Source organism: Octopus sinensis, linkage group LG17, assembly GCF_006345805.1.
Source record: "Octopus sinensis linkage group LG17, ASM634580v1, whole genome shotgun sequence".
Classification (NCBI taxonomy): Eukaryota; Metazoa; Mollusca; class Cephalopoda; order Octopoda; family Octopodidae; genus Octopus; species Octopus sinensis.
Genome location: NC_043013.1, coordinates 54,535,926 through 54,563,425, shown reverse-complemented (window position 1 = coordinate 54,563,425; position 27,500 = coordinate 54,535,926). Strand labels below are relative to the sequence as shown.

The 27,500-nt window shown below is 34.9% G+C and overlaps 1 protein-coding gene and 1 long non-coding RNA gene across 13 annotated transcripts in view; one reads left to right on the top strand and one right to left on the bottom strand.

Annotated features, from left to right (window-relative positions):
• Nucleotides 1-1,691, bottom strand: part of LOC118766808 — a 12,669-nt gene extending 10,978 nt beyond the window's left edge. Inside the window, exons 1-2 of the long non-coding RNA XR_005002725.1 lie at nt 1,576-1,691; nt 491-495 (exon numbers count right to left, since the gene is read on the bottom strand). This is a non-coding gene — a long non-coding RNA (uncharacterized LOC118766808). The remainder of the gene's footprint in view (nt 1-490; nt 496-1,575) is intronic.
• The window catches only part of LOC115220760 (thrombospondin type-1 domain-containing protein 7A), a 1,292,425-nt gene that overhangs the window by 692,293 nt on the left and 572,632 nt on the right, over nt 1-27,500 (top strand). The window lies entirely within an intron of this gene.

The window sequence follows — 27,500 nt, the reverse complement described above, 5'->3', positions numbered from 1 at the left end:
GAAAACAAAAGGTGTGTAGAACACAATAAAGACAACCATAAGAATGTTTCCCCTTAATATCACTTGAGAAATTAGTTTGATTTCTGAAAGGAAGACAGCCTCTCCTCCCACCGACACAGAAATGGGTAACAGCTGGTTGTCTTGAAGGCAGATCAGTTCTGCTCCAGCAGCTGGCACCCACTGACTTTTATTTCCTTCTCTCCTCCTACCTTACTCTCACTTTCCCTCCCTTTACTAACCTTTTCTCCCCTTTCCCCTCTCTCTCTTGGGTAGGTCATAATAAAAAAAACATTACAATGTCATTAAACTCAGCACAAAGGAAAAAAACCAACAAGTAGGTGCTTACAGTTTCTCATTCCACTTTCTCTATTACCCCCTTCTCTCCCTCTCTCTCTCTCTCTCTCTCTTTTCCTTGCATCTTTACCTTTCATTTCCCCACTTCTGATTTTCCTCTGAAACATTTACCTAGTAAATATTCAGCCACAGGTACTCAGGCTGCTTTTGTTGGTTAAAATAAATGATTATTAGTGTGCCTGTCATTATCATCTCACCACAAAGAAAATAATTATCAAATTGTCTCATTAAATCAGGAATATTCTAGCTTCATTTGCATATAATTCCTTGTTGTATTGCAAACTAACACATTTAACAGTTCTGGTTGCTTCTGGTATCTACTTTAATAAGCTGTGCCTTGTCCTGAGATCTTATTTTAACAACAGGAAATAAAGGTTCCTTTAGATAACATCTTCCTTGCCAACCATTCTTAGAATTTTGGTTTTGATCCAACACACTTCAAGTTGATTGTGACATCTTCATCTTCAGTTTTGACTAATTTCTCACCTTAGCCTTACCAGATTCACTGACCCCTGCAGCAACAACAACTAACACCCTAACCCTGCGCTTACACTCATTGAAATGTCAAAACTTTCATTAATTAAAATCTAGTCATTTCACTTACTGCATTAGTTCAACATCAGTTCAGTCTCTATGCTACACACATCCTCCATTTCAATATATTCAGCAGAACTGCTAGCATGCCGGCCAAATTGCTTAGCAAGTATTTCATCTGGCTTTACATTCTACCCAGATCAAATTTGCCTTTCGTCCTTTCAGGGTCAGGGTTAGGGTAAGAACCAGTTGAGCTCTACGACCAATGTTATTGACTTACCTCCTCTCTTAAAATTGCTGGTCTTGTGCTCAAAGGATTTTAAACCAATATATTAACCGTTTTGTTACTGTATTTATTTTGAGATGCTTTGTGTTTCTTTCAATTAATTTTAAATATAACAAAGAATTTAGTAAAATAACTTAGTTATCATTCAGCTAGTGTTAGGAACATAAATTGCGATTAAGGTTTGGTGGAAGATTTTAATTCAAAACTTATGAAAACAAGACATTTGTACAACAGAGCCAGAGCCAGTTTCAGCCAGGCTGGTAATGAAAGGGTTAATGCAGTGAATGCAGCAGAAGGACAGAATAATTAAGGAGACAAGTTGGCTGAAGCGTTAGCAAACCGGGCAAAATGCTTAGCGGCATTTCATCTGTATTTATGTTCTGAGTTCAAATTCCGGCAACTTTGCCTTTCATTCCTTTTGGGGTCGATAAATTAAGTACCAGTTGCATACTTCGGTCAGTCTAATTGACTGGACCACTCCCACCAAAAATTTCAGGTCTTGTGCTTGGAGTAGTAAATAATATCTAGGCATAATGGTGTAGTGAAGAAATTTGCTTTGCAGACATAAGTTTCTGGGTTCAATACCACTGTATGTAGGTGTGAAGTGACCAATGCCTTGTGAGGGAAATTTGTTGTACAGACACTGTATGGAAGTTCATCAACGTCATCTCTCTCTCACTATCTAAATATATATATATATATATATATATATACACATATATACATTCATACATACACACACACACACATACACACGCACATACACATATAATATATGTATATATGTATGTATTGAGAGAGTGAGATATATAGACATACAAAAATGCTCATACATATTTGATTACTAGTTTGTTTAACATCAGTTTTTCTATGTTAGCATGGGTTAGATGGGGACATATTTGAGGCAGTATTTTTTGGCCAGACACCCTTCCTGTGAACAACCCATACCTGTTCATCAAGCAAAGCAACTGGTCATGATGTGAGCAAGGTTCAAATCATGAAGCCATGCAACATCAACATTAACAATACTGAGTTAACCAACCATTTGAGGAGTCACTCAGGGATGATCAGGTGCTACAAATTCAATCTGAGACCATCTTCCAGTCATAAAGCAGGGACAAAACTGAATGAAAATAAATGAGGAGGTGCTCTAGCATGTCCATAGTCCTGTGACTGAAGCCACTAAGAGAATAAAATAAAAGAATGTGTGTGTGCACGTACAAGAGAAAGGGTATTGAGGAGTAATAGAGGGGAGATTGTGTTGAAGAGAGCAGTAGTGGTTTTGTATTTTCCTGAGCAGACAACTAATAGCTCAGAGTTATTTTTAGTTTAAACAAACTAGGATTGAGATAAATTGGTCTGCCTTAATTTGCATAACAATAATGCAAACACAGGAAACATTTAATTAATAAGAGCATTAAATGTTGCCACCCCTTTATGCAAATTAGGGCAGGCTAATTTAGTTGTATCTATGCCAGTGTATTCCATAAATAGTGCTGAACTAATCCTCTCTCTGTAGCCAGGTTGATCTTGTTTCTCTGGTCACAGAGAAAAGAAGAGATACAGTTTGACTGCAGCATCTACTTTACACAGTAGCTAAGATGTGGCTTTATTGAATACACATACATACAAACACACACACAGACACGTATATACACCCACCCCAAAGTTAACCACATAATTATCTATCCAGAGATTGTGCATTGCTTCTGTCATGTATATATATGTTAGTGTTAGTGTGTGTGTGTGTGCATACACGCACAAACACACACACATATATATAGACACGTACTGGTATATAATATGTACATAGGTATTTATATATCTTTATACACATATGCGCACTGTCAAACATACAGCAGTTATATGTAAACACAGATTGGTAGACAGACATAAATCATTCGTTAGTAAACATATTCTTTATCAGCTTTTTTTTTTAACTCCTAGAAATACATTAATCACAAGAAAAGACTTCTGTAGAATCCTGAAGAGAACAATTCCCAACCCTGGTTCTTTGTAAGACGACATCAGATTAATCTCATGAGATCTAACACTACTCACACACACACACACATACACACACACATGTATACAATCATCTATCTATCAATCCCTCCCTTCCTTCCTCTTTCTCTTTCTATATATACACACACGTATGTATGTTTGTATTTATGTATGTATAATTTCTTTGTTCTTTAGGAATAATGAAAGCCACAACCTAAAAAAATAACTGAATGCTATTTTTTTTTGTTAGCAGACTAAATAAGAATTTCCAGTAGAAATTGAATGTGACAAATATACAGTTTGTTTCCCTCCTGTATAGAGCTTGTCTAGGTTGTAATTGGAAGTATATTGTAATGATGAATGAAAGAATGGCTGGAAAGAGTTTATTATTGAGAGGAAATGGTGAAATGTGTGTGTTAAGGTGAACACTCCAAGACAGCAAGTGCACAGTGATAGGAGAGCATGTTATTCCTGAGTGGGGTGAAATAACTCGTGTTGAATAAGCAAATTGGTGAATGGAAAATATAAAGATGAATAAAAACAAATGAATAAAGATAGATTAGACTGAAGATGACTAACAATAAGCAGTAGTTAAAACTAAACGATTGGAAATAAGCAGAGATTAAAACTGAGAGAAGTCACAAATATTTAATTGCTGTGAAAAACTTGACACTTACAAAACTTGATGTCAATTAATTGAAATTTATGTATATACTTACATCTGTTGTTCACATTAACTTGATAATTGGAGAACTGAGAAACCATTGCATTATTCCAAGCTTAAAAACTACCAAGGCATTTTATGTCAACTTCTATATATTTTTTTTTCAATATTAAATTGCTGAATTATATATTAAAGTGTCTCCTTACACACCATACTTATTTATTGACTCCTGCATTTACCAATTTGCCTTCCTAATTACATCAAAAATTTTTTTATTTCTTCTCAAAAACGTTGGCTTTCTCATGACTTCACATATTAAATTCCAATAGTAAGACATTTTATTCTTATATTTAACTTACCGCTCCATTCTTAATGTCCATTTTTTATTTTTATTTTTATAATCATTTATTAACAACCACTTATCTTTAGTCAGCTTTTATCTTTTCCACTTTTTATATTTTCAGTTTTATTTATATTTTTTTTTTTGCAATCATTTTCAATCATTTGAAAATTTTGCCATCACATTTTATCTCTGAATTATTCATCAAAAGTTACCTCCCCCTTTCATTAATAAAGAAGTCCACTGATTATTTTGTAAACTACACGCTACATTGATGATGATGACATGCGCATGTGTGTGTGTGTGAATGATTTCAGGCTTTATGCTCCACAAAGGAGCAAAACGGCCAAGAATGTGAATTTCATTTTAGATACTTTGCGTGTGAGTGTCTGTGCGAAACAGCTGCATCACCTCTCAGCTGGTATTATTTTGTTTTTATCAGTTGAGTAGACTGAAGCAATGAGAAATGAAGTATCTTGCTTAAGGATAGAATGTGGTACCTAATACTGGAATAGTGGTCACCAAACCCCAAGTCCTGCTAATTAAATTAGCATGTACTAGCTTGACAACTAACTTGATAATAATAATAATAATAATCCTTTCTACTATAGGCACAAGGCCTGAAATTTTAGGGGAAGGGCTCTAGCTGTTCACATTGACCCTCGTGTTCCATTTTGGTACTAATTTTGTCAACCCTGAGAGGATGGAAAGCAAAGTCGACCTCAGTGGAATATGAACTCTGAATGTAAAGCCAGACAAAGTGCCTCTTTGCATTTCGTCTGGCAAAAGATTCTTCAAGCTGACACGAAATACAAAGTCCTAGGGATTGAAATCAACATGATACCATCAACTATTGGAGCACTAAATCTAATGAAGAAACAACTGGAAATTTCAACTACCATATAAGGTGTAAGATCAATATTCATATAGTCCAGAAGACTACAACTTGGAGCAGCTTGCAGAGGGTGAAGAGTGCAGTCATTCAATTGACATCTTTGTAGATGCCTCTGGTCTATAGTTCGGATGTGACCCTATAAGGATATAAAGCAACAAGTAGACAAGAAACAACAACAACAAGAACAACAATCATAATGATGATGATGATGATGATGATAATAACAATAAGCCTTTGTACTATGGGCATAAAGCCTGAAATTTTGGGGGATGGGAATAGTCGATTGCATCAACCCCAGTGCATAACTGGTACTTAATTTATCAACCCTGAAAGGATATAGGTGAAGTCAAACAACAACAACAACAAGCTGATTTAAAAGTTGAGATCAAAAGAAAGTGGGGGATGTTTGGCAGCAAAAAGGGGGAAGTGATACCAGTCGTTGTGAAAGCATTAGGTTCATTCCTCAAAAGCCAACATGCCATCGGTCTGCAAATAGTTGGACATCAAGACAAATGTGCAACTGATCCCAAAACCTTTCTCCCTTGTCATTTCAAATTCTTCAGAAAGTACTTTCTGCCTCAGGACTTTTGTTAAGACTTTATAGTTAACTACTGAAACCAATATTTTATATCCATACTGTACAGTGTAAGTAGTAGTAGTAGTAGTAGTGCTGCTGCTGCTATTTTATTTGATCCACCCACCCCTTCCCCCTTTGTATTATGCTTTTCCTTTGTCAAAGACAGAAGAGTTTTTTTTGTTCTTTTTTGCAAAAGGAAATGTTGAAACCTGTTCAATGAGAAGCGAGGAATTCATAAGATATGATCTAAAGTTTCCAACATCTCATATGCTTCCGAATCTTTTTCTACCAAACTCTACTCGTTCTCTATGTTTCCCATAGAAGTCAAAGTGAATTTTTCTGAGTTTTTTTTTTGCTCTTTTGTTTTACTTTTGCAAAAAAGTCTGGAAGGAAAAAAAGTGATAAAAGAATGAAAAATATTGAGTGAAAGATGCACAAAGGAGAGAGAGAGGATGGGGTCAGGAGAGAGAGAGAGGAGGGTAAGGAGAGAGGATAGGGTAAGGAAAGAGAGAAAGGGTAAGGAAAAAGAGAGGAGAGTAAGGAGAGAGGATGGGGTAAGGAGAGAGGATGGAGTCAGGAGAGAGAGAGAGGAGGGTAAGGAGAGAGGATGGGTAAGGAAAGAGAGAAAGGGTAAGGAAAGAGAGAGGAGAGTAAGGAGAGAGAGAGTAAAGAGAGATAGAAGAAGAAGAAGAAGAAGAAAGTAAAGAAGACATAAAATAGAGTAATAGAAAGTATGAAGGTTGAAAAAAATTTAAGAAAAGAGGAGGAAAGAGAGAGAAGAATAGAGAAAGAGAGAGGAAGAGAGATGGAGAGAGAGAGAGAGGGGGGTGAAATGAAGGATAATAGGAGAGTGTCTGAGATAGTGATTTGGCTGAAAGTAAAATGGGTGTGGAAAGTTGAGAGGAATACAATAATAGGTTAATAGAGTTGGGTGAAAGGATTCCAAAGAAAATAGCAAACCTCAAATTTTCACTGACTGCCTGCAGATAGGAAAGAGGAAATCCTTTATAGATTTTCATGATCATTGCTTTATTGTTTAATTCTTGAAGTTAATCTTTAGATAATGCTAAGGAATGTAACGGACTTCCAATTGTAATAGCTGCAGCAGAGTATATAACGAGAGCGAGAGAGAGAGAGAGCAAATTCTATCGTTGCGTGTAGAAAATTTCAATAAAGAGGTTGAAGTGGGATGGGGTGGGGGGATTAAGAAAGAAAACAAAAGCGGAAATGTTTTTGAAATGTGCAAAATTAATATTTATATTGTGTTTGAATGTTTTAATTTTTCTTTAAATATAATAACATAAAGGCAATTCTAAAGTTCGGTATGTGACTGAATGAATGCTTGTATCCACAATTTCTCTTGCCATATTCCACATAAAATGGATTTCAATGGATTTCATAAATCTGTTTGTCTGTCTCTGCTTGTTCCACTATATTCTACATTATCTTTGACAGAAGGCAACTTAAATTATCCTTCTGTGTGCTCATTCTCAAATATGCCTACGTAAACTAGATTTGGCATGCGGATGTGTATATGATAAGCACTATGTAAACAGAACAAGATTTATAATGATCCACCACTACATACAAATGCCCATACTAACTCTAAAGAACATGTGCCTTCTCTTATTTTATGCTTTATTCAAGGATGTCACGAAGAGTATATTAACTTAATAAACATGACATTAATAAACATGAACCAATGAAGCACCCTCTACATCACAGCTGGAACACCTGCTAGATATAGCAGCTAAATTTCTCTCATATCACACTGTAACAAGAGATATGCAGTTTAATGGAGCAGAGAGTGTCTGAGAGAATATATAATGATCATGGCTTGAACGATATTATCATAGATTAGCAGGACTGACCCACCCCCACCCAGGCTAGGTAGCGAGCTGGCAGAAATGTTAGCATGCCAGCTGAAATTCTTAATGGTATTTCGTCTGTCTTTATGTTCTGAGTTCAAATTCTGCTGAGGTCAACTTTGTCTTTAATCTTCTCAGGGTCGATAAATTAAGTACCAGTTGCATACTGGGGTTGATTTAATCAACTGACCCCTCCATAAAAATTTCGGGCCTTGTGCCAAGAGTAAGAAAGGACTGACCCCTAGGTTAAACAACAACATCAAACTATTTTCTGAACATTTTAATGAAATAAACCTCATTTTGTTCAAGAAAAGAGTAAATAAACTTCTAGAAGAACATGACACAAATGTCTAAAGATATATTAGTACTTGAAAAAAATTTGAATTCTTTAACGATATCTGTATATGTCAACAGATAAATTCTAGCTTAACAAAGCTTTGCATTTGCCAGCAAATTTATTATTTTCTGTTTACATATGAGAATGGCAGTTCTCAGTGGGTTGTGAATGACAGATTCAGTATCTATTGCTGATGAGGAATAAAAACACAGTTTCCATCTACCAAATCCACTCACAAGGCTTTGGTCGGCCCAAGGCTATAGTAGAAGACACCTGCCCAAGGTGCCACACAGTGGGACTGAACCCCGAACTGTGTGGTTGGTAAGCAAGCTACTTACCACACAGCCACTCCTGCGCCTATATGATGATGATGATGATGACTTCTGCCTTTTTTATTGGATTTCACTTCCCAATCATCATTCGAGGTTTCACTCCTTGAAGTGTGTATAGTTCCAAACTGTTCTTTTAATTAATCATTTACAAATACAAATGTTTACAATTAGTTTTGTCACTGACTTGAAAATAAAACAAACCAACAAAAATAATAATTAACTTTTGTAAATATATGTCCATAATGACTAATTAGAAAAGCAACACCGATTAATTGTTTTGATGCTAACCCACCAGAAAACCAGCTCTATGTTTTGATGATACAAAAAAAGAAAAACACCCGTTAAAATGTATTGTATTTATATTCAAATCTTTCATTTTTCTGTTTATGAAAGTACTTTTTGTTTGAAACACTAGCTTAATGACCGAGAAGTTCATTAGTGTACTAAATGCCTCCAAATTAATGAGTGTATTTCGTCAGAAATCTGGTAATGGATTTATCAATATAAATACCCAATAAAATTTACAAATAAAAAAAATTGTTTTAATTACAATCAAAAAGTACTTTTATTAAGATACCATAACCTTAAATATCTTTTCTTTAATCTTTTAATTGTGTGTAATTAAATTTCACGGTCATTCCTGTGATGATGTTAATTATCCACCAACAACTAGAATTGATATTTTCTGAGTCATGCTGTCTCATAATAGACATGACACACTTCAACAAAAACATAGATTGGTTTATAAAACCACATTTCACAGAGAATTTTTCAGTCACATATCTCTTATTTCCACTTTAGAAGGCTTAAATATGGACAAAAGTTTTAGTTGAAACACTCTGTCAGACTTTTATATCTTATTTTCCTCTTCAATGTTCTCAGTATTGAGTAATTTCCTGATACTGTTTTATCTCTTTCCAAATTCTTACCAATTTTTTTTATATGCTTACGAAACACTGCAAACTTCAACAAAGTTTATGGCACATAAAGAGTTTCTCTCACATCTTTTTTTTTCACTTCCCAATTATTAGAATTGTCATATCAACTTTTCTTTTATGGTCTATGTTGTGTAGTTTTGCAGATATGGAATATGTCTGAAGGAAATCTCTTTACAATAGGATTATGTCAGTTTTGTCTGCTTTAATAACACAAAGCTACAAATGCTGCACATTACGAGAAAACATTATCTCCTTCCCCTAAACATGGACAACCTTCAATTAAAGCCTTTAAGGTCACTGCAAAGACTAGGATTAAGCTATTCTGGTGAATCTTTCTGGAAAATAATCCTACAGAGCATAGCAAAAACTTACCCTCCCCTCATAGCTACTGACACTCCCACAAAACCAAGAGGGGGCTCATAATAAAGTCCTGCTCCCATGTCTGGAATGGTACTGCTGCTATAGACAAACATTGGTTAATGACATCCACAGGAATGCCACCATTTGTCTTGGACCCTGAAAATGCTTACCACCAAATGCACTCCAATGTCTGGACAATAGTTTTAAGTCTCTTGCTCCTGTCTTTTTAATCTCTGCAGCTAGAAACTGGTGGGCTTATGACCATCTCTACTCAGTTAATCCCAACTCCTTAATCTCTTCTCTTCCTTCCTGCCTCTCCACAATACTGACCATCGGAAAGCCCTCCCCCCAATCCAGCGCCATTGCATGTCTTTCTTATAATTGTTGACTTACAACTGTTCCAGTGGATCATTAACCATATCAGTCTCACCAGTCTGAAAGGGTCATGGAAGGCTATGGGCATGACCCCTTCCACCTGACCAATCCAATAAAGGAAAATAATGTCACTGGCTACATTGAAACCACTACGGTAACTAATAGTGAGTTATGTCACTTGTTGATGATGATGATGATGATGATGATGAGGAGGAGGAGGAGGAGGAAGTCATGGATTTCTTGTTACTATTCCTCAGATACATCCCATGAGTTACCAGCACACACATATACATGCATATATACATGCATGCATTTACTCTCACACACACACATTCATACATACACACACACACATGCACTCACATGCATACATATGCAAATACACTCCAACATACATGCACACACACATATACAGAGAGAGAGAGATAGATAGATAGAGAGATAGAGAGAGAGAGAAAGAGAGTGGTGCATATACACAAGCTCATTGTCATCCTATCCATAAATTGGCTTCCTCTATGATGCAAGGCTTCGCAAATGATCTCCAGGAATATTATTGGAGATGGCTCTCTTGAGGAACATAACAAAGTGAATCACCAAAAATACTGACAGGAATAAAACTGAAACTTCCTTTTCCATTCTTGATTCTCACCAAATATTCTACCTGTGATGGAATTACGGTGCAACTAAAAGAACGGAAACATATTTGACACAGAATCTGCAAATAAACCACAATATCAAAAATAGAACTTTGTTTCATCACTCATCTTTCATTGTATAATGAATAATTAGCAATAATTGCTGGTCCCAATTATGCTTCACTAATTCTAATGAGAAAAATTAAACCTGTTACTGATGAACTACAATGAATTATTATTTAAATATAAACTATTTAAAGGATTCATGGCTAGAAAAAATTAAATTTTAGATTTATATTATTGGAATCAATTCTAATGACTTTAAAATATTTTGGCTGATTAGTTTAATTAGATTTGATAATGATAATAATGAAGATCTCTTTTATTAGCCTCAAGAGTGATGGCTGGAGTAACAGTACAAGGATTAACAACAAAAACTGAGCGTTTCCACAGAAACTGTTATCACAGTTGTAGTAATAAAAGCATTGGTTTCAGATTTTGACACAGGAGCAGCATTTTTTGAGGGGAGGGGCAAAGGAGATTACTTGATTGGTACTTATTTCATCAACCCCAAAAGGATGAAAAACAAAGTGGACCTTGGTGAGATTTGAACTCAGAATGTAAAGACAGGCAAAATGCTATTAAGCATTTTGTCTGACATCTCAATGATTCTGCCTTCTCACCACCTTAATAACAAATAATAATAATAATAATAATGATAATAATAATAATATAATAATAATAATAATAATAATAATAATAATAATAATAATACACTATCTTCAGGCATAAAAGTCAAGGTTTTCAGATCAAAATTTACAGCCAAAAATGTTGGTCGACTTACACACCAAGATGACTTTAGAGGATCAAAATTTCCAAGTGAAATCGAGGAGAATTTGGAGAGGTGATAACAATGTTTGACTGCTTACACTGCACACTATGTTGGCTTGTATGCTAGAAAATACAGCAATGTGAAATAGGTAAAACAGAAGTGGTAACGGAAAAAGTTTCATCATACTGATATATTTTTTCCTAAGTATAGTGTTTAAATTTATTATTTATTTTTCTGTAACTTGGAAACAAATTTTAATATAAATAAAAAATTATCTGTCAATGAGTGTTAGTGTGGAAAGATTTCCCTCTCATCCACAAACAGTGAACTAACGAGGAAGCCTCTACATAGCCAGTTAGCCAGCTAGAAATAGCAGTCACATCTTCTTTAATCATACCTTAAAGTCTTACAAAAAATGTCACGTCTATAGTTGGAACACCTTCGAGCCTATAGATCTACCCTGTCAAATTTGATCTGTAGCTAAACTTGAACAAGAAGAAGATCAAATGTGTTAATTGATTCATAATTAATGTGATTAACAACTGGAATTATATTCCTCTTCAGCCAGAATGGAAAATAAAAATTCGATTTCCAAAAATTCTTTATTTCATTCACTGAAACTGACATGGGGCATGCAAATCCTTTATGATGTCAGAATTTATACAATTACATATGAAATGGCTCCGCATACATTCTTATAGAAGAATTCACATCAAAGATTAGGAAATTTGTCAGCTTTTAGAGTACATTAGACATGGTTCTTGAAAGAGGAAACGTACTAAAGAGTTATTAACTTAATTGCTATCATCTATGTTATCATCATAACGAGTTATCTTATGTAATTGCAGCATCTATTTAATATATTGTTAACAATTTCTGCATCAAAGCTGTCACTCTCAAATATCTGTTTCATCATTTCTTTCTTGCTTTTGTTTATTACTACTACTACTGCTACTACTACTACTACTTGCATGTGTAGCAGCAAAATTGCTCTCTCTCTCTCTCAGATATACAGACGTAGACTCCCCCTCTTTTATATCTGTATACCATTCCTATTTGTTGAATAGCAAACTTTACGATATCTGAGCATCCAGTTTCATTCTGCTTTTCTTCTAATGCAGTAACTCTATATTTACAGAAACAAACTAGCATGTTCAGCAACGAAGCACAAAGGAAGTACAGTCGTATACAGAGAGAGAGAGAGGGGGGAGGAGAAATCAATATAGAAAAGGAAATGAAACACAATTTTTCTCTATACATATCTAAGTAATTTTGTATTCTAAATTTCCCATTAACACAACTCTGCAAAGGGAAAGACAGAAAGCCACAAGACCAAGAGACATACTGAAACATCACTGCAATGTCAATACAGCAGATTGGCATCTTTTCATAAATAAAATAAAAATTTAATACTACTACTACTACTACTACTACTACTACTATTACTACTACTACTACTACGAACTACTACTACTACTACTACTACTACTACTACTACTGCTGCTGCTGCTGCTGCTGCTGCTGCTACTGCCACTACTACTACTGCTGCTGCTGCTATTACTACCACTACTACCACTGCTGCTGCTGCTGCTACAACTACTACTACTACTTACTGCTACTGCCACCAACACCACTACCACCACTGCCACAGCATTGTTGCCATCATTTTGGGAACGGGCACAAGTGCAGCTGTGTAGTAAAGAAGTTTGGTTCCCAACCACATGGCTTCAGGTTCGGTCCTACATCAGAGCACCTTGGGCAAATGTCTTTTACTGTAGCCCCGGCTATCCAAAAGCCTTTGGGAAAGGGAAACTGAGTTCAAATCTCAACATGGTTGATTTTGCCTTTCATCTTTTCGGGGTCAATAAAAATAAGTTCCAGCTGCCCACTGGGGTCAATGTAATTGACTATTCCCCTCCCATTAAATTTCAGGCCATGTACTTATAGAAGAAAAGATTATTATTATTATTATCATTATTATTATTATTACTATTATTATTATTATTATTATTATTATTATTATTATTCATTTAACATCTGCTCTCCATGCTGGCATGGATTAGACACTTCGACTGGAAATGGTAAGCCAAGGTGGTGCACTAGGTCCCAGTCTGATTTGGCATGGTTTCTACGGCTGGATGCCTTTCCTATTATTACTAAGACAGCAGAATCATTACTGCATCAGATGAAATGTTTTGCAGCATTTCATCTATTTTTATGTTCTGAGTTCAAATTCTGCTGAGGTCAACTTTGCTTTTCATCTTTTCAGGGTTGATAAAATATGCACCAGTTGACCAACCCCCATCTCCACAAATTCTACACTTTGTGCGTAGAGTTGTAAGGATTATTACCATTATAATCTATTTATCTTCTTCGACATCCAACAAACAGACGGTTTAATAGTGCTTATATGACAACTAATGTCTTGATAAAACAATATATAAAGACAGATGTAAGAAAATGTCTGGAATCAGCCAGCTTTTATCAAACCTTTTCCTGATGACTGCCTCCTTGTTAATCCTACTCACCGATCAGCTCACAGTATATAACTGGTATTGGCACCATCTCTGAGATTCTCAAAATATGACATTGGAATTCTTACATTGAAAGCAGCGAGCTGGAATATTTATTTTCACACCACTTGCTGTGTCGTCTTCTTCCAAAAATTTAATCTTGTAAATGCACAGACTAACACACACACACACACACACACATGTGCGCGCACACCACACACACACACACACACATTGACACACCAAATCAGGTTTGTTTCAGATATCTCAGGAACTTCTGCAGCTAAATTATATTGGACAGTATATTTCTTTTGATTTTCCAACAGTTTTCTTTCCAAATATATTTTATAATATTTCTTTTATTTTCTAACAAGTAGGCTGTGTTTGTTTTATTTATCTTATTTCATTTCATTTTATTTACATATGATTTCCTTATTTCTTATTTCTTTACCTTGTTTGCTAAGTTCAGCATTTATTTGACTTAGTATTTTTATTGCTTATAAACCTTACATGACAGTCATATATTATGTTATTATATGTTTTGTTTTTTACCGGGATATCACCAAATATTATTATAAAAAAAGAGAGAAAGGGAGAGAGAGAGAGAGTGAGGAATATGGTAAGAGAACTATTCCAATGCATAAGCTTAGTGCGTCTCTTTCAGAATGCAAGTTCATAGTGCAGTGAATTACAGGAAACAACAACAAGGACCTAATAAGTTTCCCCTGCATATGGATCACAAGTGGAAAGCAATTTCAGCAGAAATATATTTGTTGGACGAATTGAACAAGGCACATCTTTAGATTGGATATCAGCGTGTATGGAGGAAGCTAGGTTTTGTGTATCGAAATTATACATACATACATACGTATATACAGATGGAGAGAGAGAAAACATCTATAAATACATATGAATATATAATTGTGTGTGTGTGTGTGTGTAATATATATATATACACACACATGCATAGAGAGAGAGAGTGCAGGGAAGATGGATAAATATATACATATATGAACATATATCCATTTGCTCTATGGTACAGAAAGTATTAAACAGGCATCTACACGTCATACCCAATGTAAATACATCATTAAAAGGCAATTAACTGTGGTTTTCATCCAGAGATAGCATTTTTTATGGATTTGCTTTATTTCAAACATTATGTATGTACCAGAGAGTGAGGATAATCATTCCAGCAGCAGCAGTTAACTGGAATGCCAGATGCATTTCTGGCTTTTCTGGTTCTTCTCAGTGGCATCTTCTCACAGCCAGCCATTTGCCTAGATGTGTTTGTCACTTCTGATGTATTTGATATACAGGAAATTGCCTTAAGGCCAACTTTGCCCTCCATCCATTCAGGGTTGATAAAATGAGTACAAACCAATCAGTGATGTCAGCCTGATTGACTTAACCCTTTCCCTAAAACTACTGGCCTTGTGCCAAAAATTGAAGGAATTAATTATTATTATTATCATTATTATTATTTTTTCCTTCTTTCTTCAAATTTTCTTCCGTTTCTCGCCGAGTGTTTTCCTTATACCTAGTGCGGAGAAGCTCATTGTATGCATTCCCAGATTACACACGCAAATTCACAGGTAAAATATGTATTTAAAAATTAATAAATAAATTCATGGATAGATGTTGTTTTCACAGCGAAAAATTTATTATTATTATTATTATGACATACACACATGCATGCAGGTACACATACACCCACATATAAACACATACACACAAGTACATTTGTGTTTATAGTGATCATTAACAGTTAAATAAGAGGATCTCATTATCATATAAGAAAATGTTTCTAGTAATAAATAAGACGGGGGAGAGGGGGAAGGGGTGGTGGGGAGAGAGAGAGGGAGAAGGAGATGAAGTTGCTATCGTTTCTGTTATTGAAATTTTGCCATGTTGTTCTCTCTAGTTGGACAGATGGAGCTTGAGTGGAGACCCAAGAAGCCAATCAGTTATCTTCTCCCTGCGCAGCCCATTCTGTATCTTATTTCTCGGGCCCTGCATTATAAAATCTTGTCCAATTCTTCTTTCCAGAACAGGCTCCCTCTGAAACTCCCTTCTCTCCTGTGGTGCTTTTGCAGATGGTGATTGGCAGGTGTGCAAGCTGAGCTTATACCACATCAAGCCCATCTGTTGCCTAGGAGACCGGTGAAGGAAATTTATACTGTCTCTCTTCTTTTATTGACTGACAGTCGAGTACAATGGTGGCATATATTAAATAGATTTGAAAATGTTATTTCACATGAACTGAAAAATAATATTCTTTACAAGTCGATGCACTCCTTAATAGCATCTAACTTGTTTTAGTAGACTGATCTCCATTTTCAGGTAGGTTTAGTGAAGGCAATAACAATAATTGCAACACTACACCAGACACAAGATCTGAACAACTTTGCAGCTTTTAATTCAATACTTTAACTTCTTAGCCACGGTGCTTGCTATAATTTCCGTTTTGGGAAATAAAATATTAAGAGCACCAGTCGAGAAAAACAAAACAAAACATAGAACAAAATAATAATACTAAAAACAACAATAACAATAATAATAATAAATAACAACAATAATAATAAATTCATAAAATAAATAAATAGAAGCATTAAGAAAGCGATCAAGTTTAAGAATCTGTTTAATATAAAATATATGTTTAGGTGTCTACTTAGAAACTGTTAGAAATGAGTAATTGATAAAATACGAAAGGTTTAATTTTCCTTGTGAAAAGAATTAACTTCTTTTACGATTTTATTTTCTTAATGGAATCTAAATTACAGAAATTTTGTTGTAGTTCCATTTCTTGATGGTATGATTCTTTTATTTTGTTTATTTATTATATCTTTCTTCAGAAAAATTCCTGTTAGCTACTGTAAAAAATGCAACAAACAAAAAAATATATTCTAAATTGTAAAGTAAATATATCGAATAGAAATTGCTATTCACTTTATAATAAATAGATATTAAATGGTTTCCCCCTAAGCTATTGTGAGCACGATGTTTGCAATGAAATATTGACAATACCTTTCAAAATCCATCAAATATCCATTACTATAGAATGGCTCTTATTGGCTCCGTACATGATTAATAACTTCTCATTTATCCCAACATCACTCTTTCAATTTCTTCAATTGAAGGCAGTCTGTCAATACAGTTGAACAGTAACAACAACAACAATAATAATGGTAACAATAATAATGGCAGTAGTAGTAGTCGTAGTAGTAGTAATTGTTGTTATTATTTTGGAATTGGTGGTCTTTAGTAAATTGTAAAAGTAACTTAAATTCAGAAATTCTTCAAATTCACAGCTGAAATAAGAACAACCAACATTTATTTATTTACTCAGCTGGACATTTTGGAAGACTGTGACTGTCTTAATGATTTTGCTGTCCTTTTCTGATTGATTCCTGACAAATAAGTACTTTGAAGTTAGGAACAAGTCCTTTTACAAAGAGAATTCCACTCGTTGCTCACTGCAATCCAACAGTCAAGGTGCAGACTCCAATTTAGAGATATAAAAACCAATATCATCATCATCATCATCATTTGATAGCCATTATCCATGCTGGCATGACTTGGACTGTTTGATAGGATCAGACACACCAGAGAATGAGTGGAGCTCTAAAGCTTGCTCTGGCATTGGTTCCTACAGCTGGATGCCTTTCCAAGTGCCAACCAATTTACAGAATGTGATGGATGCAATGCAGCACCAACACTATTGAAGTTGCCAAGTCCCTCACAAGCCAAGCATCCACCCACCCACACACATACATATATATGTACACACCTCGACTGAGTGATAAGGTCTAGTGTAGAGAGGGAGGTGTCTTCATGCCAAGTGTCAAGAAACTGAAACGAAACAGAGGGACAGGAACGGATATTTTCTATGATAGGAAGCTTCTGTTCATTTAAAACTGCTCCAAGACATAACAGATCTGGTAACACTGCCACGGAACTGAATCAGATGGAATTTTGAACAGAAAGAAAAGACAACCATGGAAATAATTAGTTAATTACAATAAAGACAATTAGAGGAATTATATTGACAAATAATTATTTTTATATCTTTTTAAATAATGTGTAATTGTTTGTGTTAACGCTTTTTAAACGTATTAATCTTTGTGTTACAGCAATCAGTATTGTTGCTGTTGTTGTAATAAGATCTTACTCATTAAAGGCCCAGGGTCAGTGTGAGCAACATATAATGTCAGCCATGTTATAACTGTCACCGTCATCACAATCATCAACTACCTTTATCACTACTGCCACCGACATCTTCATTGCTACCACCATTACCAACGGCATTGTTGCCAGCATCCCTGTCACTACAACCACCACCAGCACCATTGCTCCTACCACCACCAACATCACCACAACCATCATTGCTCCTGCTGTCTCCACCACCATTCCTACCACCTTCATCATTATCCATTTCCCATCCTTGCATAATTTACACAAGTTTGGTTGTTGACAGAGGAATTTTACAGTTGGACGATTTTCTTCATGCCAGCCATTTTTGCAGAAGGTGGATAAAAAGAATGCTGTGTAACCTCCTCTTACTACTACTACTATTACTACTACTAATAATGATAATGGTAATAATAATAATGATAAGGATAATAATAATAATGTGTATGTGAGAGTGTGTGCTTGTGAATCTATGTCTACTTGTACACATACCTATTTGTATATGTTTGTGCATAAGTACACACAAACATACTTGCACACACACACACACGTGCCACAGACACACAGCTACATTATGCTAACTCACCTTACTAATTGATTATCTGTTTTACACAATTTACTCACTTTCAGCTCCTAGCCCCCACCAGACACACACACACACACACACACACACACACACACACACACACACACACACACACACACACACTGTTGTAGGTTGTTGGGAGAGAAAACCAGATTAATAGAGCAATAAACATCTGACTAGATCTTGTCAGTTCATTTTAATGATTACCATTTAATGGTGTCATATAACTACCTGTGGATGGCTTTTTTGTTGCCTCTTCATTAAAAACAGTTATTCTAAATAGAAGTAGGCGCAATCTACTAAATAACGAACTAATTGTGATCCTCAGTCATTGTTTTTGTTTTTGTTTTCTTTTTCTCACTACTTTGAATGAACCACTTCACAGAAGTGTACTGGCTAACTCTATGGGAACCCATTTTAACTGCTATTTCTAGCAGATAAAGTGTCCATGTCGAAGCAGCACAATTGTTTTTTTTTTCTGTTACTGTTTCCTTGTTACAGTCATTAGACAGCAGTCATACCGGGGCGCCACCTTTAGGGGTTTAGTCAAACAAATCAACTCCTGTACTTCTAAGTTTGCTACACATTCTATCAGATTATTTTGTTGAACCACTCAGTCATGGACTTATGAACAAAATAACACTGGTTGACAAGGGGTGGGGGACAAAGACACACATATAAACATACATACACACACATACATGTGTGTGTATCATCATCATTTTACATCCTTTTTCCATGCTGGGTTGGGTTGGACAGTCAAACTGTTCAACCTATATATATACATATATATATATATATATATATATATATACATATATATATATATATATATATATATACATATATATATATATATATATATATATATATATATATATACATATATATATATATATATATATATACATATTGTTATATTTCGGAATGGTCATATTGCCAGTTTATATATATTCATACTTATTCATTCACAGACATATATATATGCACACACACACATACACACACACATGAAACTGTATCTGCCTGTGAATTATTTCACAAATCTTAGGCCGAACCCAACCTTAGTTTCAACAATGTTCATCATATGAGAAATAAACCATTTTTATAACAGGCAACTAAAGTAAGTTAGAGTTATGTGTTATGCCCAGAAGCACAACAAATCGCCTGCCACAGATTTGAACTCAGGGCCCACAAACAAGTCTTCTTAATATATTCAACAAAATACATAAATAGATTATAATTATCTTTCAGTATTCCCAATGAAGTGCCTCCTCCCTCCTTTATATTTTCCTCTTTCTGACTTATTTAATTTCTTTCCTGGACTTCAGTGACAATGTAATATATTACTTTTACCTGCCGTTTCCTTAGCATGAAAAATAGAGCAGATAAGTTTTATCCTCTGGAGAGGACATAATCTTTATTGCAAATGTATGTTTCGTTGGGTAGCCTTAAATAAATAAAGCTGTGCACTGGAGGAATGTAAGTAAATAATTAAGGGTGGCACCCTCAATTCAGCACCCCAGTTCATGTCTAAATTTTCACCACTCATCTTACAGATGATTTAGTCAAATCAACATCTTAGGTATTATGGGATTACACCAGTTCTTTAGACAGCTCAAGATCAAATCTGGAGACATTTTTCTTTTTTGATATGGTGTAATTTTTTTTCTCCCAAGATGACTTTAGTATTTATCTTGAAGATACGATCAGAAATAATTTTGACTTTCAAAAGAGGTGTTTACGCATAAGGTGGGGGTGGGGCAGAGATCTTTTGATTGTGTTGTCTTTTGTGATAAGCTTTCTTTTTCTTATGTGAGAAATTACAGAGAACTTTCCATATTCATGTTTGTTGGTAGTAGATCTTATCTAAAGCATTCGGCTGGCTATAATGGGGAGCTGTCAAGTCGTGACTCATAACCTTATCTTAAAAGCTATTCAACAGTTCCAGTAAGAAAATGGATAAATAAGTTACTACAACAACAACAACTACTACTGCTGCTGCTGCTGCTGCTACTACTACTACTACTACTACTACTACTACTACTATAACTAATAATAATAATAATAATAATGGCTTCAAATTTTGCCACAAGGGCAGCAGTTTTGGGGGAGGGGATGAATCAATTACATCAGCCTCAGTGTTCAACTGGTACTTATTTTATCAACCCCGTAAGGATGAATTTGTCCCTTAATATAATAATAATAGAAAAAATGGTTTCTGATTTAGGAACAACTCCAATAATTTTGAAGGAGAGAGGATTAGGCAAGTCCACTGACTCCATTGCATGGCTTGTGTTTTATCTAATCAACCCCTGAGACTTGAAAAGCTAAGTTGGCCTTGATGGGATTTGAACTGAGCCAGTAGAAACACTGCAAGACATTTTATTTGTTGTTCTAATGGTTCTGAAAATACAAGATCCCAGAATCTGTGAGAGTGAACTGTTTAACTTCTTGAGCCAAATGCATGACCATAATTTTTCTTTGTTGCAAAACCCACCCACCCTTCCCAGAATTGATGCAAAGTAAAAAGTCACCAACATTTGAACAGAAATTCTCCAGAAGAAAAGGTTTCTTTTTTTAATCTACTGCATTTATTATGAGGATATTTTGCATAATGACAAGGAAAGGATGAGTCAAATATATTAATCCCTGCACTAAGGATTATCACCCCGAGAAGGATGACAAGTAAAGTTGATGATTGCAAGATTTGAAATCAGAATGTTGAAAGAAAGAGAGAGACCATGTAGATGGCATTTGGATGGGTGTCCAGCTCGAGTGAAGCATGATGCGGTTCTTCACCTCATCACACCCTACAAACCATCTAATCCAGTAGTTCCCAAACATTTTCGGGCTGCTGCTTCCTTGATACCCAGGTCACATTACTAGCACTGCCCCTCCCCCCCCACCACCACACACCTCTCTCCAAATACAGACCATTTTCTGCTGTCAATTCAAAACAATTGTATTTCACAAATAAAACTTAAACCTAATTCACTTATTAATATTTTGTTTTTTACATCTATCACCCCATTTTGGCACTCCTATTATCATGCCACTTTTCATCAACGCCCTCCTGGATCTTCCCACCACACCCCTCCAAGGGGGCAGTACTGCCCAATTGGGAGCCACTGATCGAATCCATATCAGTACATAGTCAGACATTGAATAGTGGTGATGTTGGTGATGATGATGAATATATCTTCCTGCCTGCTTCTCTACCTGTTCAGAAGTCCACTTTATGAAAGAGACCACAGACAAATTACTCTGACAATATCCAGGTCAGGAAACAAATTCTCTGCAGAATATCTTCTTAGAACTAAAAAAACTGTGAAGGAAAGAAAAGAGTTAAAAATAATAAAGTGTAGAGCCTCCATTTGCTGGTCGTATTCTTGTCTGTCATTGAGCAATTTAGATTATCATTGAGCTTCCAGCGTCATATTATTGTATCGTTAGCAAAATTGTCTTCTCAGTTTCTGTAGGAGAGGCACGCAATAAAGACTGCCCTAAACACATAGTAAATAGTTAATATTCACATTAGTCATACAACACTGGCTTGGAATCTCACCAAGGCTTCAAGGAATAGACATATAAACAAATACTTTTATGCGGGTGTGTGTATATACATACATATGTATATATATGTACATGTATATATATACATATGTATATATGCATATATATATACATATGTATATATGCACATATATATATATATATATACATATATATATATATATATACATATGTATATATATACATATGTATATATGCATATATATATATATAAATATATACACACATGCATATACGCAGAAGAGGGTTATCACTCTCATAATCATATATGTGTGTGTGTGTGCTTATTCACATGTGAGTGAAATGCTTTCATAGACACATTTGTACATTCTCAGAAACAAACACAAACTCACACATACACAGACCTGCATACATTAACAAATTAACCATATTCTGAAGAATATTTGAATAAAGTGTAAGTCTTATACACTTTTATTTTGTTCTGTAATTAAATTCTGGCTGAATATATTGCCAAAAGCTACGATATATTAGCTCTTCAGTAATGGCCTTTGCACATGCATGCACACACACACACACACACACACACACACACACACACACACACACACTAAACTATAACTGGCATATGCACATACACACACAACGATTCACTCATACCCACTAATATCCACACACACACACACACACACACACATACTATTCACATGTTCAGTTACCAACTTTTTAATAAGGGATAACTTTTTAATAAGGGACCCATCTTTTCCTCTGCTCACCAAGAAAATAAAATGTTGATTGTAAAAGAATTGCCCCAATAAGTATTGTCTAAGTGTTTTGGTGACTCTTTTAGTGTCTCTTCATAACCTTGGTGATTCTCTGCTCCTGTTTCTACCATTCTGCAACACACACACACACAGAGTCTTGTTTTCCCATTAAATCTGCTTAAAAAGCACACAATATAGGATGAATTTTTATTGTTATTTTATATGAACTGATCAATTCTTGCCACATAAGTCAGAGTACTTTTAAGTTCTCAAGGCACGCTTATAATCTTATAATTTTCCATATACACACACATATCAAAAATGCATGGAGTTCAATGTCTACCCCTACACCCATCCACACTCATACAAACATAATTTTCCATTTGTGTCACATTTGAATAATTGACTTGCTCATTATTCCCCCACTCGATGTCTCCCTGCTGAATACCCACATTCACACACATGCAACACAACTCGACAGTTCTTCGGTACACATACATATTCATTAGTTGATCTGTCTTAGCAGTCATTTTGTGACGACAACACATTGAGGCCCGTAGACACAACATTTCAGCTACAATTACTCTGATCAATGCTTCAGACATTATAGATATGTTTACGCTATTGTAATCAAAGATTATTTATAAAGAAGCTGCCACTTATATTCATGAGATGGAGATAAAAATAAGTGAAGTGCTGTGCCTTCTGCAATTTGCCTGGTGCTTCAAGACCACAATTATAAAGATATTGATATAGTATCTACCAGGGACACAAATATATATGTGTATGTGTGTACATATATATCTATATCTATGTGTGTGTGTGTATATATATATATAATTATATATATTAGTGAGCATGTGCACATATAATTTTTTTATTATTTAAATTATAGCCAATACCTTAGTCAAAACCTTGGGTTTCTTACAAGTGGAGCAAGTCTGCTGTATTCTTCAGTTGTTAAGGAAGGCAGAATATTAACAAGAGGGCAGTATGACTGACCAAACACCAGATTTTATGCCAGACGTATCTGTAAATCAAACTCTTTCTCATGTTTGTCATCACTAATTTAACGTTTGCATATCTGCAAAAAGTGACAGAAGCATTAAAGAAATAATACCATGGGTACTGAAGTTTCTGACGTTTTGGAGAAAGTTCTTCTTCAGGGTAGACATGACAGAAGTAAAATGGAAAAAAAACGAGAGTTTTATATTCTCTGTGTTTAATTGAAACTGACAATGAATGCAACACAATGAATGCAACACAATATATAGGTGTGTTAATGAAAACAGGGAATAGTGAAGGAAAGTAACCAGGTGTGCATATGTGTGTGTGTATCTATATATTTCTAGAATATAAACGAATTTATTTGCAAATGTAGAGGTGATTTTATTCACACTATTTTTCGTTTAAAACTTAGCTGAAAGAAAACTGATAAAAGAGAGATTATGTGTTGTTTCTGTGTATAATTCAGATGATTGGAGTTTTAGGAAGGTTCCTGTTTACAGAAACTTTCGATGCGTGTTGAGTGCAGTTTGATATGTTTGAAGAAAAGTTGAATGTGAGTGAATAGAGAATGTTATGGTGAAAAGAAGGAATCAGATGAGGATTAATTCTATGCGAAATAAGATTTAAGGTGGGGTAAGTCGGTGACTCCCTCCAAAGCTGGAGCCTATCAACTGAGAAAGAATAAAAGGTACAAGAATTTACAGAAAATGTCAAAACAGTTGAAGCACAAGAGGGATGATGGTTGGATAAAAGATTCAGTTCTAAAAGCAACAACGACGAAGAAATGCTGTAAACCAAGAAAAACAAAAAGCAAAAAATGGAAAAGCAAAACACAAAAACAAGAGAGATTCTGTTGTGTGGTTCAATATTTATAATACTTTTTGATAATAATCAATAACATATAACAGCTTGTCAAATGTACATAAGAGATTCCTATGACAAATCTAAATTATTTTCAACACACAAAACTTTCCTCCAAACATGAAACAAAACTATAACTGTTTGTCTTGGATCGGCTCTCATACAACAAACAACATTTCTTAGAAATGACTTTTTCTTTTTTATTCATTTATTTATTAGTTTATATATTTTTTTGTTTATGGCAAACTTCTTTCATCTATTGTTACTGATATTGCTGTTCCAGATGAAATGTCGCTACGAGGAATTCAATATTGGTTGCAAAACACCATTTCCCTTATCTCTCTTCCTTTACTTCTTCTTCAATCATTAAAGCACACACACACACACACATGCACACTCGTGCACACACACAAACATTGAATATATTTTTTACCTCAACTTTCTATACTACACTTCCTGACAAGATATTTTATCATCTTTTCTTTGTTTTAATGTAGGACCATATCAGACATATGGACACAAACACACACATATATCTATATTTATTTATGTATGTGCATGTGTGTGTGTATATATATACATGCTCACATATGTCTCTATATAAGTGTGCATGTATGTATAATATATATATATGTATTACTGTATGTAAGTATGTGTATGTATGTATGTAAAGTATGTGTATGTATGTAAAGTATACGTTAACACATACACATTGACAAAGAGAAGGAGAAGTTTTGATAGATTGGGGTAAAGATGTGAATCTGATAATTCTGAAGATGGTAAGATTGTAAGATGATAATAATTGGAGAAGCTTAGTGAGGTATTGTCTCAGTCGATAGCAAAATGTTTTCCCCCTCCTTTGCAAAAGGACAGATTCGATGAAGCGTGTCTCATGTGATGCAGTATGATAATATGACATGTGACACATTGGCTATGAAATATAGCAAAAGATGGAGAGAAAAGGGGTGGGTATAAGAAGAGAGTAGAAATGTTAAAATATTTACTAAAGAGTTCAAGAGAGAGAGAGAGTGAGGGAGAGAGAGAGGGGGGAGGGAGAGAAATGGATGAGATGGTGTGGATATGTGGTGAGATTCATTATGGCTTCTATAAACAAAATGTTTCTCAGCTTGGTGGTTTCATGTAAGAAAATATCAACTGGTAGTTAGGAATGAGTGAAGTTTCACATCAGTAAGGGCAACAAACCTTAGCATACTCCCTTAACAAGCTTCAGCCAATTCCTGTCAGTATTATATCATATATATATATATATATATATATATATATATATACACAAGGGTGAGTCAAAAGTAATTCCCTTTTGTTCAGGACAGGTATAATTACCAACACAGAAACATGTATCATACATCAAAATGAAGCTGGTCCTCTGTGGATCACATCCCTAATTCTCAACATAGTCGCCGTTTCTCTCAATAGCAACATTCCACCTTCGAATGAGAGCATGTATCCCTGCCCCGTAAAATTCTGTTGATTGTTCTTTGAGCCACTTCTTCACTACAAAGTCAAAGAGACAACACCTTCTTTCGAAGAGTCATAACAGTTGATTGAAACATGGGTTCATCATTATGAACCGGAATCAAAGAGGCAGTCAATGGAATGGCACCACTCTATGTCACCACCACCACCACCAAAAAAGTTCAAGACACAAAAGTCAGCTGGAAAAATCATTGTGACTGTCTTTTGGGATGCTCAAGGTGTCATTCTGGTCAATTTGTTGCCAATAGGACCAACAATAAACTCATAATAAGCTTCATTTAGATGTGTTCCTGTGTTGGTAATTATACCTATCCTAAACAAAATGGCATAACTTTTTGACTCACCCTCATATATATATATATATATATATATATATATATAGACACATACATAAATATATATATAAATATATATATATATATATATATATATATATACACGCACACACACATACATAAGTATAGCTATAAATATTACATAAGTTTTTCTTGGATTTCACTTGTGATTTTGGTTTCCTTATGGACCTGTGTCCTTTGTCTTAAACTGATACCAAAGTTTATCGATGATTTTATGCTGCTGTTATATCCTTTCTTCAGATAGCAGCACAAGAGAATGCATTTCCAACCTACAGCACTCGTGGAACTTTGTTTATTCACAGAACATATTATTCCTGCAGCCTAAGAAACACTATTGCTGGTACAATCTAATTATCATAGTCTTTACCTCTGTACACTATGAAGGCCATGTTTGTCACACCAGGAAATTGTTCTCCATTGACATAGAATAAGTGTTCTGGGCACACACAGATAAAAACAATCCATTTAGTCTGTTCGTTAGCAACAGGTAGATTGGTGATATCCATCACAATTACAAATGCCCTGGATTCTGTTGGCCATGTGTCATCCGCATACACATCTCCATACAAGTGATTATATTACGCACACACACGTGTGTGTGCATGTATGTATCTAGAAAGCTCTCAGTGTTAAGCAAACCTAGATAACTATATCAAACAATCAGATACTAATAAATTTAAGCAGAAGCAGCGTCCAATGTAATTCCTGGGGTAGGACAAGTAGAATTAAAAGAATTTCAAGAAATCACTTAAAAGAATTTCAAGAAATCACTTAAAAGAATTTCAAGAAATCACTTAAAAGAATTTCAAGAAATCTCGAAAGTATGATAATATGAATAAGAATGGAGAAAATCATATCCTTA